Source organism: Aptenodytes patagonicus, chromosome 14, assembly GCF_965638725.1.
Source record: "Aptenodytes patagonicus chromosome 14, bAptPat1.pri.cur, whole genome shotgun sequence".
In the NCBI taxonomy this organism is placed as follows: domain Eukaryota; kingdom Metazoa; phylum Chordata; class Aves; order Sphenisciformes; family Spheniscidae; genus Aptenodytes; species Aptenodytes patagonicus.
This window is the reverse complement of record NC_134962.1, coordinates 16,018,303-16,036,946: the sequence shown is the minus strand read 5'-3', so window position 1 is coordinate 16,036,946 and position 18,644 is coordinate 16,018,303. Positions and strand designations below refer to the sequence as shown.

Below are 18,644 nucleotides of genomic sequence, written 5' to 3'. Positions count from 1 at the left end.
TAAGTACTCTCACTAGCAGGCAGACCCCCCACGTGGAAGGATGTTCTCCCTCCAAGGAAGGTGGGACGCAGCAGGAGCCACTTAATTCTGACACAGCAGGAGATGGAGCTGCACTGCCTCAGTTATTGCTCTTGCTCATACATTTAGCCTGTCCATTCTTATTCTGCTTGTAGTAGCAATCAGAAGATGAGTTCACATTCATTCCCACTGTGGCTGTATTTGTTGAAATATAAGCTGCTTGCAAAAGCATCAGATAAAGCTATGCCACTTTTCAGCGCCTATTGTTCAGTACCACCACACACCACATTCAGACGATGCTGCAGACTTCACCTGGGAATCACTGAACTCACACGAACATAGCCCAGAGGTGCCCAAGCTATTTACCTCATTCTTGTTCTCTTAGCAAAAAAACCCCTGGCATTTCCTTTTTTATTTTAAAACCAGACTTTTTGGAACAAAAAAAGGACAGTTGTGCAACATCACTGGCAAAGTCTACAAATGGATGTTCAGTAAAGGAAATGCTCTGCAGCAGGTGCAGAAATGCTACTGAAACCGAGTCCGGCATCCTGCCGCTCAGCTCCAGCATCAGGGTAGAAGCAAAAGCTCAGAAGCCCTTAAATCAACGGGGGGGGACCTTCCCTGCAAAGGCGAGGCCAAGTCTTGCCTCAGGAGCTTCTCCGTGGCACATCTCGGTCTATATCAGTATTTGGTTTCAACATATTCTCAAGGCTGCTTTTTTAAAAAAAAAATATTATTATTAGGTGCCAGAGTGACAGATGCAGGATCCAGCCGCCTCCGAAACAGCTGCAGCAGCTCATCAGGTCCCCCCCTGGAGAGGGTACATCCACTCCCGGGTCTCTTCATGTTGGAAGATACAAGAGACCTCAGTAAACAGAACAAACAGGATTGTTTGTGTTAAACAGTGTTATACAAGAGCCAAAAAAGATGACTCACAGCACCCTTACAGCCTTTCCCTGGATATCCAGAACAAAGCTAGGCACGGCTACGGCACGCAGTCGTCTCTGGAGGTGAGGTTAACTCCAGGGATTCCTCCTGCCCTGGGGATACAGCTTTGGACGCTGTTCATAAGGCCAATGCTGCTTTAAGATGGTTAGATTTTAAGACAAAAACTGTTCTCATTTTATTTAAGGAAAGGAAGTCATTACAATACCCCCAGTATGCCACCCTTTAACAAGAAGGACCTCACTGGGAGCTTACAAAACTACAGACTGCAGGTGATACACTCTTCCACATCCATGCTTCAGCATCATCTGTTATATCCTGCACACTATCCCTCATCTCAGGCTCCACAGAAGTTGCTTCTCTTGTTTGCCCACAGCCTGGCAACAGCAGGATACTATTTCTGATTGTTTTAAGCTGCAAGAAACATGAGAAGCCACAAGAAAAGCTTTAGATTCACTGTCTGCATGCATACTTGTCTCCATGCAAGCTGAGGATTTCCTAAGACATGCAAAACGAAACAGCCTTTGCTCATTGTTACAAGCCTTGGCTTTGATAGTTCCAGCATCTTAAATGCAAAACTAGACACAAGCAGATGTTAATTGTGCAGAACACCGGTTCTGAGTCAATCTCTGCCCTGGTGTCACCTCAGTTCTGCCTTTTGTAAAGCACATACAATTAATTTTATATCAGAGATGGAGCTAGCAGACACCTGACCTTCTAATTAAATATACACTTTCAGGTGAGAACCACCCTGTAATATTACTCCCTTGAATTAAACAGGTACACTAGGACTGGTGGCAAAAATAAAAACAGACACAGTTCACACCACACCGAGGAAGGCAGCAGCATTCTTGTGCACAACAGCAAGATCAACTTAATCACAAATGACAACTTCTGAAAGCCTTTACTTTGGATTCATCCTTGGCATTTTTCTAGGCCAGCTTGAAAACAAAAGCTTTGTCTTCTTAAAATGCAATTGCCTGAGGCACCTCTAAAAAAAAAAGTGACATAACTCAGGTCTGAAAAATGCCTCCTGGGTTTCAGATTCTCCTAAGAGCCTCTTTGCTATTCAGCTTGATGCAGATTACCCAGATCAGCATGAATGCTGCAGATCTAGCCTCAACTACCAACACAGGTATAAAAAGCACACATTTAAGATTATTTTTTTAAATGATATAATTAAAGCTCTACAGTTATACAAAAGAACTTGTTATTGATCCGAATGGTTCCTCCCTCCCTTTCCTCCAGCAGGTTTATAAACACTCTCTGATGACAGTTTATTCTGAATTTCACTCTGTTTAGCTTATTTCAGATTTTTTTTTTCTTAGCATGTTTTTATTGCTGGGTGTTTTCAACCTTTCCATCACAAACCTCAAGGTGTGAAAAGAACGAGCAACTTGTTTTGGAATCAAAACTTGGGCCCAAAATTTGATTCCTTGTTTCTTCTCCCCTCCACAAACCCTCTTCTTTTCAGTAATTCTGCAAGCAATGCCTTTGTGCTGCTTCAAATGCAGGAACACAACCCTGTGCCAGGCAAGACTGTAACTTAATGGGAGGGGGCAAGGAAAGAAAAGCTGCAATTCCCTTCAAGACAAACACAGCTATTTCTAATACCTATAAATAACATCTTGGATAACTCTGCAGTACCTTTAACGTACCCAAGATTTTTATATTCATAGGCCATCTTCTTTGAGTAGATGCAAGTTTACTTCTAGGTCCAAAAACTCCTCATACAGCCATCAATAAAGAACTGAAATCAAAAGAAGTTCCAGTGCTTTTATTGAATAATTTGGGACAAGGAGAGCTGAAAGCTCTCTTGGTGCTGGGAACGTGTTAAGAGTCTTATTTTTCTGAATGATCGAGTCCCATCACTTATTCCACATAAATTGTTCTCTGTCAAGAGCTTTAATCTTCTCTTTACAATCCCTAAATAAAACATCCTTCCAAAACTCACTGCTTATTATCTGCCTTTTCTAAAGAAAGTGCTGCTTAAGAGACCCACCTTCTTCTGCTTTGCCATTCCCCTGAAATCCATCTACAACATTAGCTTGACAGAAGTAAAATACAGGCAATCCTTCACGGGCACAGCATGGCGAACTAAATGAGTGTCTGTCTTAACATATGCACCTCACGAAGAAAGGTATCACGCGCAGCCAAGCCGAACGCTGCTCACCAAAAACAAGAGTCATAAAAAGACTTCCAGGAATGTGAGCAATAAACCTTGTGACAAGTTGTCACCGAGAGCAGGCAGCCCATAAAGGATGCTACAGAGCCACATTGCCGTGGTTTAACCTGGGGTTTCGCTCATGACGCAGGCTCCTTACCTCCCTGGTCACCCGTGAAGATCAGAAAAAGGCAATCCTTCCCTTTACACCAAGTCAGCGCAGGCTCCTCATCCAGGAGCTCTGCTGCTGGCTTTGCTCCAGCAAAGCAAACTCCTTCTCTATCCTTTACCTTAGAAGAAAATAATGCAAAGAGCCCAAATCAGAACAAACTGCAGAATAAAGAACAGGACAAAATACAAGTGGAAGTACCACCTCTGCCCTTCTCAACTGAGAAAGGGAAACCAAGAGTGGAAGCACCTGTAGAAGAGATCAGGCTTCCTCTTTACAGCAGAGACAATCCAGAGGTCCTGCACCGCAGCCTACACCTTCCACCCCGTCACTGCTCATCTGAAATGACAGCCAGCATTGCTCAAAGCCAAAGAAAACGGGCTCAGCCTGGACGCCGAGGTCCACAGCAAACACCAGTCCGAATGCTTGCGCTGCTCCTGCCAGCTCAGGAGAAACCGCCAGCAGCAGCAGACATGCGCTGCCCGCACCGGCTCCCTCACCAGCCCGGCAAACGCTGGCACCGGCTATTGATCACCTTATGGTATTTATTTGCAGGGGAAAGACAACAACGACTTCCTTAATATGAAATGAGTCTCTTTTTTTCTGGCCTCGTAAGTAAGCTGAAGTCAATCGTGATGCTATCGACTTCAGTCTCCGCTAAAGCCTGAGCAGAAGAGCTACCAGGAAACAGAGCGGCTGCTGGAACGCGGGAAAGCCCTGGGAGTCTGCAGCCAGCTTGTTCCCTGGCTTAGCCTCACAGCCCAGACCTTCCCCATGCCAGAAAACAAACTGGAGAATTATACTCAGAAGCACAGTCAGGAAAATAGAGGTGCACACCCGCACGGTTCTCCACACAGGCAATTTCCACCTTAGCTTTCTGGGCTCTCTCATCATAAAAGAAATGAGCCTTAGAACCACCCTTAGGAACGCAAAGCCACAGCCAAAACTTACTGTTGGTCACACGGCCAGCCGAAGCCATTCTGGCAGCAGCCTGGAGTAGAAATGGAGTTCCATACATCACCTCAAATACTTACAGAAATCACCAACCCAAACATATTTGCGACAGGTAGCATTCCCAAATGCTAGAAAACTGCCTTTTAAGAGATCGTAGGGCTCAACACCCAGATGCAGAGGGGTGTATTCTGAAGCCCCTCGGCTACAAGGGCACAAGCCGCGCTGCCCAGCTGCGGCTCGGGCCGACGCGGGAGCCGATCGCTCGCCTTATCCAGCCTATTTTATCGGTACGGAGCGTCTCAGGGAGCTCCCAGGCCGCCCAGGAGGACCCTCTTCTAGAGGAGGGAGGGTTTCTGCTTCACAGGAGGCACAGAGTAACTCGCGATCGTCCCGGTCACTCTGCGGACGTGCCTCTGACCGAGCCCCGGCCCGGGACCGGCGTTACAAGCGCCCCGAGCACCGGGGGGGGGGCCCCGCCGGGACCGGCTGACGCAGCCCCACGGCGGAGCGGGGCCGAGGGGGGTCGGCCCAGGAGTCAAAGCCCGGCCCCACGGCGGCAGCGGGGACGGGATTTCACCCAGGACCCGCTTTTAAACGCGAAAGTTCCCTGTCCCGCAGGTGCCGGCACCTCCGCGCTTCCTTCCCCCTTCCCACTAAAAGGGGGGGGGGGGGCGGGGGGGGAGACATGGATCGGGGGGAAAACAAACAAACAAGAAAAAACACAAGAAAAACAGTGAATAACGGGTAAGGGAGAAAATTGAAAGAAAAAGAAATCAATAAAAAGACAGTAACTCACTTGCAGCCAGGCACCCGTTGCTAGCGGAGCCCCCGGGAAAGCACGCTCCGTCTCGCAGAAGGCAGCCCCGCGGAGCAGAGCGGAGCCGACGGGCGGCTCGGCCGGAGGCAGCCCGCTGCGGGGGCACCGCCGGCCCCGGGGCTGCGGGGGGCGGACGGGGGGGAGCAGCCGAGAAGGAAAGGGCAGAAGCACTCACCGAGCAGGGAGGCGCCGGAGGATGGCGACGAGGATGAGGACGGAGAGGGACGAGGCGCGGAGCAGCGGCCCCCGCCCAGCCCGGCCCGCCCTCGCCCCGCGGGAGCCGCCGGCACAGTGCCGCGCGCCGCCCCGCCGCTCCGGCTCCTTCCCGCCGACCGTACCACGGCGCCGCGCCGGGGGGGGACGGACGCGGGAGGGGCGGGAGAGGGGGGGTCGACCACGCCGGCGGCCGCTGCCCGCCCCCGGTGCCGCCGGGGCGCCGCCCGAGCGGATCCGCCCTGCGGGGCTGTTGCTGTGCGGCGCCGCCGGGCCTCGGCCGAGGGGAGCTTCGCTTCCCCCGCACCCCCCCCCCCCCCCCCGCTCCCCTCCCGCTCCGCAGCCGGCGCGGTGGAAGAGTCCAGCGCGGGGCGGGGGCGGGCGGGGCCGGGCCGGGCGGGAGCGCGGGGATGCTCCGGGCCGCGGGACCGGTGGCGGCTGGTGCCGGCCCCGCGGCTCAGCCCTGGGCGCCTCCGGGAGCTGCAGAGCAGCCGGTCCCGCCGAATTGCCCGAGCACCGCTCGCTCCTTGTTTGAGCCGGGTCCGCCCGAACGGCAGCCGAAGTTGGTACCCACAGACCGCATCTGTCTGCCCGCGCTGGGCAGCGGAGTCCCCCGGCGAGCGGACCCGGAGCGGGGAATCCAGCCCGGGGGCTGCGCGCCGGGAGCCGCTCCCGGGTCCGGAGCTGAAACGCCAGCTCTGCCGCTCTTCCTCAGGTGTTTTCTGTGACAGACCGGGTCTCAGCTTGGCTTCTCTGTTCTGTGTTTGATTGCTCCTCACACCCACGAGGAGGAAAACAATTCTCTCGGGAATGGGATGTTTTCTTACCAAGACTAACGTCCAGCATTTCATCACTCAGTAAATGTGTGGGAAGTCCACGCTAAAAGCCTTGGCAGCAGAGGGACAGAGACGTGCAGAGTTGTGTAGGAAATAATGCGGGCAGCACTGTACGCAGCACCAATTGACGATGTGCACACAGGTTCCGCAAGCTCACGCACAGTGTGGTCCCAGCTCGTGGGAAGCACGTTCAGGTCACTGGGACGTTTGCTGCAAATAATTTTACGCGACAGCTCTCTGCAGCGTGTTACTGAACAGCAAGAGCCCGCCCGCAGGGGCGACCCGTCACAGTCGTGCTCGCTTGCAACAGTTCAGCATGTTCCTGTTCAGACATCTCTGGGATAGCGCCATAGCACAGATGATTAACTGGCAATCAAGGCAGAGACAAATCCCCCCCTCAAGCATTCTCCATTGATCCCACCATAACTATGGTGGTGTTTAAGTGCTCAGTTATACAAAACTACCCAGCCTAATGCTTGCCCCTACCGAGGCTGGTGGGAGTGATGAGGTGCTCAGAAGATACCTCTGAAGGTTAGGTTGTTCAGTTCACCCTTAATAAGGTGAACTTTCTTGCCAACATCAAGACCTGACTGACCGTGGGCTGGAGGTACCTACCAACCCAAACGTGAAGAATTAACTATTATTCAGCTTAATTTTTCTTGGGCAACTCACATATCCCTTCCAAGCTTCAGTTTTTCACCTGCAGAGTGGGCTTCCCAAAGACAGGTTGAAAGGCAAAACCTCATCAGCTTCCCAGTTTAATACACTGGCTTTTCCCCTGAAATCCAAATACCCCAGTCTTTCACAGGACATTGTACTCCCTCCCTCTCTCCTCAGAAAACAATCTCTGCCTTGGGTTTCGCTACCCGTGATAAATCACCCCCTCAGGGTGAGGGCAGACAGTGAATCATAGCAGTCCTGCGTTCGGAGTATCGAAGTGCATATCCTGGGCAAGGTAGTCTCCTGGTTTCCCTCCGGAAGGAGGATCAAGGGGCACCAAATTATAATTTCTGTGGAGGTATGCAATAGCATTTCAGGATAATTTAGCAGTACTTTTCCAATGTCGGGGCATTCAGCTTTTTGACCAAGATTCTCCACCCACAAAAGCCCCAGTAACATCTGTAAAATTCTGCAAAAGCAGGTGATTCTCATATTAGTCCAGAATTAAGTTTTCATCAAAACCTGATTTCCTTTAAAGACCTATTTATTATTGCTTAACAATCACTTTAAAGTCTATGGGTGGGAAGCAATGCAAAAGCATCTTTCATTATTCATTAAGCACAAACGATGCAGGGATTTTGCAAGGGAATAGAAAATACACGTACTTTTCTGCACTTAAAACAATTATTCCTTATTAATAACGCTGCAGAAAGGTGCCCCACGGAGAGCTGCAGTTTGGATGCTTTTGAAGTTAAGTCTCTTGATTACAAAAAGAATTATTCTTCCCCTGTGACATTCCTGAGCAGAGATCCTGGGAAATGTTTTGTTTTGTCATTTTTATTTTTTAAAAAGATCTAGATGATTGTTTTTGGGGGTGTCCCCTTCATGGGATGGAAAAGTAACACAGTGGTAATCACGGAGATTGAGACCTGTCATGAGAATAAAAAGCTGCAGCTAGAGAGCAAACCTGCTGCAGGTTTGGGAAGAGAATTGAGGAGCCACAAAATCCCAGGAGAGCTCAGGCTGGAAGGGGCCCTGGAGGTCTCATCCAACCACCTGGGAGTCTGCTGGGCTTGCTCCAGTTTAGCACCACGTTTTTTGTCCCGGGGGTGGCCCAACTGCATGTGCTGTTCCAGATGTGGCTGGCACGTGCCAAGGAGAGGGAGCAGGCATCGCCCTCCATCCACTGACCATACAGCCTGGTCTGCTGTCACCGTCCTCACTGCCAGGGTGCACTGCTCCTCAAGGTTCACTTGCTGCCCAGTGGCACCCCAGGGCCTTTGCCGCAGAGCTGCTCTCCAGCTAGTCAGTCCCCAACCTGTACGGGGCAAGGGGAGAGTCCATCCCGCGTTCAGTGTTTGCATTAGTCCTCACTGGATTTCATATGATCCCTGTTGGCCTGTTCCACCAGCCCATGCAGCCCTTGCTCAGTGGCAGCCCTGCCCTCAAGCATATTGGCTGCATGTTTGGTGTCACCTGCAAACTTGAGGGTGCATTTTGTCCCCTCCTCAGGTCATGGCTAGGGCTATTAGGACAGGTCCCAGGAAAGACTGCTGAGGGGTCTTTCCCTTTGTAAGGGGAGGTACTGCCCCTTGTAACTGGCCTCCAAGTAGAGCGCGACCAACCCCTAACCTCCTTGGAGCCCAGCTATCCAGCCAGTCTTTCACTGCTTTACAAAGTCACCCGTCTGGACTGTGATGTTCTAACCTGGATGTCAGGATGCTGTGGGAGACCATGCCGAAACATTTGCCAGCCCCAAAGTAAATGGGGTGGTGTGAGATCCCACGTAAGGAACCACAGACAATGCTTCTTGTCCACCTCTGTCACTAGGACAATGCTCCTTGTCCACCTCATCCCAGGAAAAGGGTGGATGAGGGAGCTCTGAACTGCAGAGGAGGATCTGCTATTCTGAGTCCGTTGGTCTGTCTGCCCTGAACAGAAGTCACACTCTGGTCCTAAGGCTGAAGGACTAACACAGAGCAATTTTGCTGTGGTCCCACTGGTGAGGAAGTGCTCCAGGGCATGGCACAGCTCCTCTGGCTGTGCCTTGTGATAGGATCTGTCTCCCCAGTCCTTAAAAGGTGTCCTTGAGAGCGCAGACTGAAATTCAGTCAGGCCCTAGAAGAAGTCAGCGTGGGACTGTGCACAGCTGCCTGCACCGTCCCCTGATTACCAACGCCATTGCCAGAAAAGGTGCCGGGAGCCCACGAGCAGTGTCTGTGTGGTGGGGGAGCTGCTCCTGGGGTCTCACTGCCAGCAGAGCCTGTTTGTGCCTCAGTTTCCCACATCTCAGCCTGTCCTCTCCCCACCACCTCCTGCCCCTGCCACCCTGCTTGGAAAAATGGGGCAGGCGAGACTAGAAGTGATGTCCTTGGGAACTTGGGGCCATGTGGGGACCGCGGGTGCCTGCCCTGCTGGAAAGAAGAGTGCATGGGTGCCTGCCGGTCTTGGAGAGAGGGGCTGAAAGCAGAGCACACTGCTTGGGGATCTCCCTGGGGCCACGGTGCAGCTCCTGAGCTCCTCTGAGGGGTCACTGCCTGCTGAAATGTCCTGAAGAAACCAAGTCCTCCTGTGAGACCTTTCTCTGACTCCTAATTTGATAGCGGTACCCTGTAAAAGAGGTGACAGGTCCTTTTTATCGGCATGTCTGTCCAGGACACTGCATGTGTGGCTATGAACCCTTCAGACATTTAACCCTCTCACCCCTCTCTCCCTATCGCCCTGATTTCAGTCTTCTACATTTGCTTTTTGTGCTGGGAGATATAAAAATGCCGGTGGTTTTCTTTCTTTCCCCTTTTTCTCTGTTTTTAATGAATTTTTCATTTTGTTCCACCGGTACAGAAAGAATAACAATGAAGCAACAGTATCAACACAGAAAGAATTTTCTCCGAAGTCACACTGTGGCCAATCCGCAGCAACAATAATAGATTTTATGAATCCCACTAAAGAGGATTGTTAGTGAAGGGGGGCGGGGGGTGCATCTCAAAGGCTCCTAAGTTATTTGTGCTTTCCACACCACGAGGCCCTGTTATAAGCAGCTATTTAAAGAACAAGCAAAAAAAAAAAAGATCATTCTGCAAAAGCGGATTTCTAATAGCAGAGGAACAAAAAACATACAGGTGCTTTATGATGTTTAAAGAAAATAAGTTGCCTAAAAAGGCAGTTCTCTCCTGCTTGCTCTGGGAGATGGGCAGGGTGCTGCCAGGGGCTGGGGACCACAGCGGGACTGAACAGCGCTGAATGGGCTTTGGATTTGGTCTGCGCTTGCAGTCCTGCTGGACTCACGCTCCGCAGTGGCTGCCCCAGTAATGCGTATGCTTCCAAGTATGAGCAAGGTTCTCTCTTTATATTTGTCATTTTTTCCAGGAGGTGTTAATACCAATTTATGAGCTCAGTGGGATGACAGAGACGGGTGAGCGGCGCTGACCTTGGAACTTACCTCTGTCAGATTTCTTTTTCTGCCCCATCGTCAAGTCAGTCTAAAAGCAATAAAAGGATGTTGGAGGGGGGGAGCTGGGGCTCATCCGATTCACGTTAAAAGAGAAAAACTCAGTGAACACAATCTGAAAAAGCAGGTGCCTCTAACGTGCTGTATCCACACAACTGTTGTCTCGGGGAAGGGCTGCCCATCTCATGTCAGTCTCCTGCACACTGCTGCTGCCATGGGTGCAGGAACACCTGCGCAACGGGAAATTAATACTGGCATTCTTTTTTTGTTCCTGTGAATACACTGTTTATATCCAAGTGCCTTTTCTTCCAGGAACTGCATACTATGTGCAGCTGAAGATGGTCTGAAAACAAAACCTGTGCTTATTTTCATGTGTTTTCTTACTGCTCTCAACATGAGGAAATCAAAGATACGCTCTTAAGCACTCACTCCACCTCACCCAGGATACACAGCAGCTCATAAACTGTGAATGTCAGAGAGCACAAACAGGATTCTCTCTAAAAAGAAAGAAGAACAATTAACATGATGGGGAGGGGAAAGAAAATAAAGAATATTACTTCCAAGGATCATTCAAAATTAACCTCTTTGCCTGAATTTTGGAGGTTAAACAATCAAGCTGACAACATTTTCTTCCCAAAAACAACACATTGTCTGTGAAAGTGCTTTTTGGCCCAGAAACGCTGCCCACCTCCAATAGCGATAGTGTTTATGAGCTATCAAGTGAAGGTGACTGCTTTAAATGATTGTCCTGAGGGAAGGGAGCAGAGATGCTAGTGACTCATGGCAACACCTGCCCAGGTAGCACTCCTCCTCCCTTGGACGGTGCCCGGGCACAAGCAGCAATAAATCTGCTACTGTATGGGTATCAGCAGCGTTTCCCAGATCGATGTTTCCTCTGTTTGGTTCGAGTGCCTGACAAATGATGGAAGCACGAGAACAATAAAGACTAAATCTTATCTTAATAGTCTTTCATTATTAACTGTCTCCAGATTTATTCATCACCCAAGGAGGGAGGGAGTAAGCCAGACACTATGCTGGTGTGAACCCAGAGGAAGTTTCTGACTTTACTGGAGCTGTCTGATTTCCATCAGTGAGATCTGACCCTACAGTTTGTTTCTCTCTCAACGTGTACGCTGACTATGGAGAAACACTGGCCCCATGCTGCTCTCACCGCCTGTCGGCTCTTGGCCTTCAGGTCCTTCTCCTGCCCTGGCTCCACCTGGGACGGCAGCCACATGGTGAAGCAGAGGCAGGGACCAGCTTCTTCCCTCCGCAGTGCCCCAAGCTGCTTCTGGGGAAAAGGGAGAAGTGGGGGCACTAGTGCTGTCCGGGCAGTAGCTGGAAAAGAGGAGCATCGAGGGGCTGGATAATCCGATTCCCTGTCAGCGTGCTTCCCTCTGCCATTTCCATGCTCTAGGAAAGGAATGTGAATGTGCTTGCTTTTCCAGCAGTTTATGTACTGCCCTCCTGTAACTGCCCGGCGGCCCTCATCCAAATCCCCTGGCATCTCAAAGGATTTCTTTCCCGAGAAAGCTAACGAGGTGCTTCTCACTTGTTCCTGTGGGTGTGCACTGGTGAAGGGATCCAGCGCTGTGGGAGCTGGCTGGGGAGATGGGGGAAGAACCAAACTTTTACCTGAAGAGAAATGAGAAACCTGGGGGGCAGTGGATGGGGGAGAGGAGGAATCTGTCAACAGAGGCAGGGTGCTAAAGCCTGCAATCCTGCTTAGCTGCCGGAGCCTGTGCTGATGACTGGCAAACCGGTACAGCAGCAAAAAGAGAAAAATTCATAGTGGCTCGAGGAAACGTAGATCAACCCCTTTGTAAAATCCAGCACCCCAGTCAGCGTCTCCCAAACCATGCAGTATTTCTGCCCGCTGTAAGCGTGGGATCATTTTTCTAGACAGATCTTAATTTGTGTTTCCTATAGCACTTTTCCCTAAAAAGCCAAAAAAGAACAGCTTCTGTTCCCACCCCAGAGTTCCCTTTCTTAGTTGGACCGTGTCCACTTCTCAGAGACCTGCTGTCATTAGGTGCCCAGCTGAAATCCCATCGAAATGCTTTAATTAAAATGGACATTAAGAGCTCACTTGTTCAAGCCAAAGAACATTAGGAGGAATTTAAATGAAGAGGTTTTTAAATCTGTGACATTTGTTCTAATGAGAAAACACTTTCTAATCCTGAGTGTCTCCTAATTCAAAACAGATTGGAAAGACTGCAAGTGAAAACAATTTTTTTTCCCCCCCTCCAAAAAACACATCCTGTAATTAGTAGACCTAACTGGCAAATAACACTCGTCTTTTCCCTACAGCTTCCACATCAGCTTGGAAGCAGGCAGTGAAAAGCGGTGTGTGGGTGTACCCACACATGTATGCATTTTGTGTTAGGACAGGTAACAGAACTCACAGAAATTGCCATCACATCAATCCCAGCACCTGAGGAGGGAACCATTATGAAGGATGCAGAGCACTCCCAGTCCACCTAATGAAAGGCGTATTGCTGCCACGGTGTGCTGAATGCTGAGGAAGAGCAGGGAAACAATCTGTTTGCAACAGAGAAAAAACACACTTCCAGTAATTTGTTGGAGTAGGACTATTTTCGTCTGAAAACACTGAGATAATGAAATGTAAAATAACAGCAGAAAGAAAAGTGTGAAGCCTCAAATGAGAGTGACTTGGGGACCAAGCAAACCATTTCAGGGGTGTTTTAGATGCTGGAGAGATGAAATACAATCCCCCTCTTCATGGTCTTTCTTTTTAACCATGGCCATTTCCCTGTTCCCTTACGCTACCCCAGTGGTTTTGGGGTTTTTTTTGCAATCTCCTGTATTTGCTGATCTTCTGGGGACAGGGCCTATCTGCTTTATGTGCATTTCAGTGCTTAGCACAACACTGAATGGCTCTTGGTGGAACCAGACTACCAAGAATAAATAAAAGGAGTAAACTATTTTTTGTTAATCCAACAGATTTTAAGGGAGGGAGAGAAGGCAAGCAAGCAAACTATTTGTGAAAACTGCAGGGTCCTTAATTTTCTATGCATTTCACAAATGAAAGTCCTGCGTGGTGGAAGGTGACGTGACCTGCCTCTCCCTTGGTTGTCTTTTGTTTGGTAATATTAACCTCAGCATAAAACACTAAGGCAGAAAACTTGCTGGGTACTACTACTACTTATTGGGAACCCCAGTCATCCATGGTCCTTAAGGACTTCATCCTTTTCCCTAGGAAAAAAGGACTTGACTGTAGGAACAGAAATCCTTAAAATATCAGCAGTCCATCAGTTCTCCCAGTCCCTTCCGTGCTGGGACGGTGACCTCCTGCTGTGACAACTTATCCTGTTCTCTTTTCTGTAAATACAGCAGTGGTGACCAGCCTTTGCTGGGCCATGAGCAGCATCCTGCTCTGCTCCTCTGGGCCCTCATTTTAATGTTTTAACGTCCTGTGACCAGAGGCAATGCAGGACTGTTTCACAAGCAGAGCATCTTCTCTGAGCTATAGTCTGGGGATTTCTGAATGAGGGCACAGTGTTCTGGTGTGTTCAGCAAAGTAGACAGACATCAGCCTGAATCCAACTTTCCACCTCCTTCAGATTTTGCAGAAGTTGGCTCCAGAACTAAAATTCACTGGCAGTCTTATTTGTCTAATGGGACAAACAAAAAAATCTGGATACAAAGATCCAAATTGTGAAGTCTGGATCAGGACGTTTGTGGCACGTATCTATCTTTAGTTCAATGCACAACGTTAGCTTCATTAACAAAGAAAGCGGTTGCGTATGACATGATCTTATTTAAGTATCAGATCTGGCTGGTTGCTATTATTGAACGGATGCTAGTGCCAGTGGTTCCAGATGGACTGCATTTGCATTGCTTCTTGCTGGCTTGCTGTTTATACACTAGCATAAATGACACCAATATTCCCAGAAACACCTACTTCTAAGCATGTATCATAACTTTATGAAAGTGTCTTTGAATTCATCCTACTGAGTATTCACTTTGGAAACATGAAACACTTTAGCTATGAGTCCAATTAAAACAATTTAGGCTTTAAAACTTGGGTACTCATAGCCACTTTCTTGAAAGAATAATCCTGCATTGGCATAAATGGATATAAATCAATGAAGATCAAGGGACTGACACCTGTTTATGCTCACTGATAACCCAACTTAGATCTTACTCAGCAAATCATCTCAAATACTGTGGAAAAACTCAGAACTGTTCTGAAACATCTGCAGATAAAGAGACAGAAAATGCATCCCTTATTTCAGTGGGAATTAATTCACTGGAAATATGGGGCTCCTTAGCTTCTGGATGCAAAAATCTGTAAACATAAAGCATCTACAGTCGTTTGCCAGTTTTGAAAATGGGTCTCAATCCTGACTGTCCCCTCTGAGATCCCATCTGCACCTCCAGGCAGCTCTGCTGCGGTTCTTCTAATCTTTCCTCCTCCTCCTCCTTTGACTCTTTGTCACCATGGATGACCCACCATGAATAAAAGATTAGGATGTACCAGATTCAAACACAGCCTTTGCTTCTCGGGTCAACGCTCTAACTCCTGAGCTGTTGGACAGGAAGGCTGCGGAGCCTGAAGGGTTCAGCTCAGGTCTCCATCACGTAGGTGCACCTCCAGTCACCTCCTGGTCCGGGTTGAGAAGATAATGCTTCATCTGTGAGACCTAATGGGGCCAAGGCAATGCTGTGAAGGCTGTCAGTTTCAGGCCTGTTTTCGAACAGATAACAGGGTACTTCACCAGCAAATCCATAGGATTGGGTGAAGGCTCAAATGGTGGCCAAAGGAAAAAATTAAAGATCTAAACTTTGAATTTCTGCCCAGCATTTCCTGGCCCAGTCTGCTCCAGCCCTGCACCTCATTGCAAGGGAGGGGTCAGTTTCTGCCAGAGCAGTGCTGAACCGGGGGACACAGACCTGGCCTTCCCTCCTGAAGTTTGTCCAGCACTAGTTTGAAGCCATGTGGTGTGAAGCAGGGTTGGACTTGAGTATGTGCCCAAGCCTGTGCTGGTGATGCAGTGGGAGCTGCGTACACGGTGTGAGCAGTGCCTCTGTGAGAGAAGCGAGCAGGAGCCTTTGGTTTGTCCCTGCCCTCGACTCGCTGGAGAACCTGCCCTCACAGCCTGACCTGACTTACTAAAGCCAGAGGCTCGGACATTTTGAAAGTAGAAGAGACCATAGATTGTCACATTCAGTATCTGGTACAGGACATGGGATTTTGCTCATATGTTGCCATACTGAGAACTTGTATAGGGTTAAACTTACCTCCCTGAAAAACACCTGGCTAAGAAAATTGCCTTGATGTGAAAGTATCGAGAGAAGGTCTTTAGGCCACCATTTTGGTCACACCTCCTGATGGTTAATCTCACTTTTAAAACACGTCTTGTTTCCTCCAGCAATTGTTCGGCTTACCTCTGCTATGCTGAAGTGGCCTTCAGCACCCGCAGCTTTCTCCCTCTGAGAGCACTTACCCACCACAATCAGATGCCTCAAGAGCCTTGACACAACCCAAACCGATGGGCCATTACAGCCCTCACCTCACGGCACTTCTCCGATCTTTAAGTCATTTCAGTGGCTCTTCTACAGGCATGTTCTCACCTCTAACAGCCCTTTAAAACCCCAGGCTTGGTGCTGTGCTTAGTGCTGGTTTTCTGAGAGCTGTACACAAACGTAAACCAGCCTGATCGTTCCCCCTTGACTCCCTGTTGAAACACCCAGTGATCACACTGTGAGTAGGTAAGAACTGATTTTGAACAAACTGATTTCTTACCAGTCTGAGGTCCAATTCAACACCCATGCTGTTGTCCGATACTTTTTTCTGGAAGCAGCCTTACAGAAACTACCGGGACAGCTTGCGGCCTGTGGAGGCACTCAAAACAAACAAGGATGGCAGAACTAGGTCTGCTGAAAGGAAGACATAAATGAAATTCACCTTCCAGCATTCACTGCAAGTGAAGCTGATCTGCATTTCTTATACCAAGCAAATGCTACAGCTGAGATGCTAATTTTATCTTGCTGGCTTTGTAACATCCTTGATCTTCAAGAGAATTCAAAGTAACATGTAGCAAATGTATAACTAAGTCGTTTTAAAGAAGTAACTGCAAAGTGCGTAACACTGCTCAAGGGGAAAGAGCTTCTCTGCTAAACACCGAGTATGAAATCAGATCATAGTGGCAGACTGGACAAATGGACTCTTTACGCCTTATCCTCACAACTGGGCTGTGAGAGGAGACCACGGCAGCTTGGTCTCCATCTGCCCTACAAACCCATCCCTGATGGTAGCGTATAGGAAGGCCAAGTCCATCTTCACCTCCTAACGGCTTGTGACAACGTGATCCTTCTGCTGAGCAGACACGGCGCGATTGCCTGTCATGGATATCAGGACCACTTTGCGCTAAATGTCAGGCACAGCTATTGCAAGAGACCCTCTCCACCCTGAGTGTAAATACCCAGCACCAAGTGCTGGGGCAGGGAAGGGCTGCTCCTCTTTCTGAAGACAGACAGTTGCCCCTGCGATGGTTCCAGCAAAGGCAGAAGATGAGTGGGGAAGCAGACAGTCCCACCACTGCTGTGTGTTTGCCTGGCTGGGGGCATTTGCACTAGGAGGGGAAGCACAAGCCCAGGGAAGATGGGTATGGAATGTTTTAAGCCCTGACAACAGCTTGTCAGTGCAGCTCCCACGATCAAAGCTTGGACTTCTCTCCCCCTGCTGAACTCCAGCTAAGGCAGGAGTTTAGCATGAGCTTCAGGGCCTGATGCTCTGGTCCCAGGAGCAGAATCAAACCTCTGCTAAACTGACTGTATAGATACATCTGCTGCAATGGTCTTCAAGGCTTTTTGGGAACAGCATGGGCTGGTACAGCTGAACCCGGCCAGAAAGCAGGCAGAGGCCAACTAATGGCAGGGGATTTCCTTGTCCCCCAGTGCACAAAGAAATGAGGGATCAGACAACAGCCCTCTCACTCAGACATTGCCTCCCAGGGCACTGTCTGCCACCAACGATTACTGAATTATTCCCCATGGAAAGCAAGTGCTTGCTTCGAGGCTGCTAGCCAGGTATGGGGCCTGATTATCCTCACCCCAAATGTCAGGTGAGGTTGGTGAAGAGCCCGGTTTCCCAACTGGCAGTTTCAAACCCCTTCCCAGGAGCAGCCACAGCTCTCCTAGGAGTTATTTTCTCAGTCTGTACCAGGCAGAACTCGCTGGCAGGGAGGAAAAAGGAGATTTCCCAAACTAACAGGGAAACATTCTTGTCTTTCACTGGTACCAAACTCAAGAGAAGTCAGTCTCTTCCAGGTGACGGGTACAGTGGTGCTAGGAGCAGCGCTGCAGAACTACCACACCGCCCGACAGCAAGTGGCAGAAAGCACACGGGCAGACGTCATGCTGGCTTCCACAGCATGGATGGCATGGTGCTACCAGGACAATTTCTGCATGTTTTTTCCAACCCCTACTAAGCAAAAGAGGAAAAAAATGAATAGCAGCTCTGTCTGGGAAGGAGAGAGAGAGATGACTGGCATTAGCTCTGACAAAGCACACCTTGGAGGAGATTAAAACAGCTCTCCCACACTGAGTAACACCCCTTGCAATTCCTCCTTGCTCTGATAAGACAGACTTGGTCCAGGGAAACCCCTTCTTTGCATTTGTGCAGCCAGGTGCACGCGGTGCTGCTTGGCAGGGTCCAGGCCAAGTGAGCTGGGTCCATCACAGCTTCAGAGAGAAGGACCCACCACGACAGGACGGTGGGCAGGCTCCAGGGATCTCTTCTGGAGGAAGGTTAGGGGCAGCCGTTCTTTCTTATTACCCTCCATATTCGCCTCCACACTTAATTTTGAGGTTATTTGACCATCTTCCCTCCTTCTTAGCCAGCACTGAGGTCTCACAGCCTTATCAAACCTATCTGCCTCCTTAAAGAGGAGTCACGGACACGCCCAAAGAGCTGAGTCCTCCTGAAGGTGAAGACAAGGAAGAATTTAATCTGGCAGCACCACAACCTAATCCCCCACACCTGCAGAGCTGAGGGGCAGCTGGGGACATCTACTCCACAAGTGGAACCAGGATATTTGCCAGGGAGTTTAGACTTTGCTCCCTGCCTGTGTTTTTTCTCTAGTTTGAGATAAGTAAAATGAAAAGAAGGAACCAGAGTAGCTACTGAATTGAAAATGAGAAAGGAGCTGAGGGGTTTTTTTTTTTTGCTTGGATTTAACAGTGCTTGGAATAAAAGTACTGGGAACCAGATAACCCTCTTCCTGAGCTACTCCTGCTGTCCTCACTGATCTGCACCAGAGCCTGCTTCCCTATGAGCCTCTGCCCACGGAGCAGGTACACTGCAGACAAACGCTGAAGATGAACGATGAGAGGTGCCAAACTTCTCTCTTTCTTGAGCACACTTGGACTCAAATCACTTTCTCTAGTCTCTC

At 49.4% G+C, this 18,644-nt stretch overlaps 1 protein-coding gene across 6 annotated transcripts in view; it reads right to left on the bottom strand.

Annotated features, from left to right (window-relative positions):
* Positions 1–18,644, bottom strand: part of RALY (RALY heterogeneous nuclear ribonucleoprotein) — a 168,102-nt gene that overhangs the window by 132,388 nt on the left and 17,070 nt on the right. For 3 of the 6 annotated variants that reach the window (XM_076351949.1, XM_076351954.1, XM_076351946.1), the window contains exon 1: positions 5,243–5,324. The exons of 1 other annotated variant lie outside the window; for it this stretch is intronic. The gene's annotated coding sequence lies outside the window, so the exon portion shown is untranslated. Of the gene's footprint in view, positions 1–5,046; positions 5,203–5,242; positions 5,325–18,644 lie in introns of those variants that run through there. 2 more of the 6 variants (XM_076351948.1, XM_076351950.1) reach the window with 1 other exon arrangement.